Source organism: Stegastes partitus, unplaced genomic scaffold (genome assembly GCF_000690725.1).
Source record: "Stegastes partitus isolate 25-593 unplaced genomic scaffold, Stegastes_partitus-1.0.2 Scaffold1627, whole genome shotgun sequence".
Taxonomy (NCBI): Eukaryota; Metazoa; Chordata; class Actinopteri; family Pomacentridae; genus Stegastes; species Stegastes partitus.
In genome coordinates, this window is record NW_007579358.1 from 47,294 (window position 1) to 48,447 (window position 1,154).

Genomic DNA, 1,154 nt, shown 5'->3' on the forward strand with positions numbered 1-1,154 from the left:
AAAATGTGCACATATTTTCTTTGCTTTTAAAGCGACATTATAATAAATACATTTTAAAAAATGGAAAAAATAATTAAAATAATACATTTTTTAAAAATAACAAAAACTAAATAAATGTAAAAAAAATTGAAAATAAAAAACAATAATAAATAATAATAAAAATAATGCACATAATTTTAATTAAATTTCTTGAAGCTGTGTGAGTTCATCTATTTAATTTATTTGTTGACTATATTTTATATTAATAAAAAAAAGTTGAGTAAATAATATGATATTTAGCTCTGAGTTGTAGCGGAGTGGAAGCATGAAGCAAATTAAATTAAACGATCATTTCTTTAATGTGTACATCGCTTTAATGATGCTTGAGCTAATTCTGATGACTTCTTATATTAATAATGTGTCATTTATGAGCTGATCCGCAGAATAACAAGCTTTAAAATAAATGCAATGGAGGACAAATTATATAAATATAATATAGTGGAAGCAGCATGTAAATCAGTGTACGTAGTTACAGTCTGCTGCTGACAGTGATGGGAAACCTGCAGCAGAACCAAGTCCAGTCTTTAAACTCGGCGGTAATCAGACTGTGGTCACATATAAAAGGATGTTTTCTATCATCTGCATTTAAATTCAACCTTCCCAACGCTGTCAGCTTCACAAAACAACCTGAGATCCTCACTGCAGAATTCAGTTTTATTCCATGTGGACGCTCTAACTTCTTCTTCTTCTTCTTCTTCTTCTTCTTCTTCTTCTTCTTCTTGTCGTGTTTCTTCTGTCCCTCAGCTGGAGAGCGCTCGACAGTCGGCGGACCGGAGCAGCCACCTGGTGGGAGCGGCTCACGAGGAGCTGCAGCAGACGAGGATCCGTCTGGAGTCGACGTCAACTCAGCTCAGCCAGCTGCAGAAACAGGTTCTGACCAAGTTTACATCGAGTCTCATCGTGACTTAAAGCATTAACGACAGATTTAACACACGATGATTAGAAATAATACGATGCACTGACTGAGGTGAAGCTTTGAAGCTGCAAACTTTATTTCATGGGTTGTTTTGACTTAATGATGCTGCATCAACTTAATATTGTTGTAATTTAAACAGACAAGAAGTTAATTAAATGACTGATGGGTAAAGATCATTTAGATTATTTATACTTTTTTA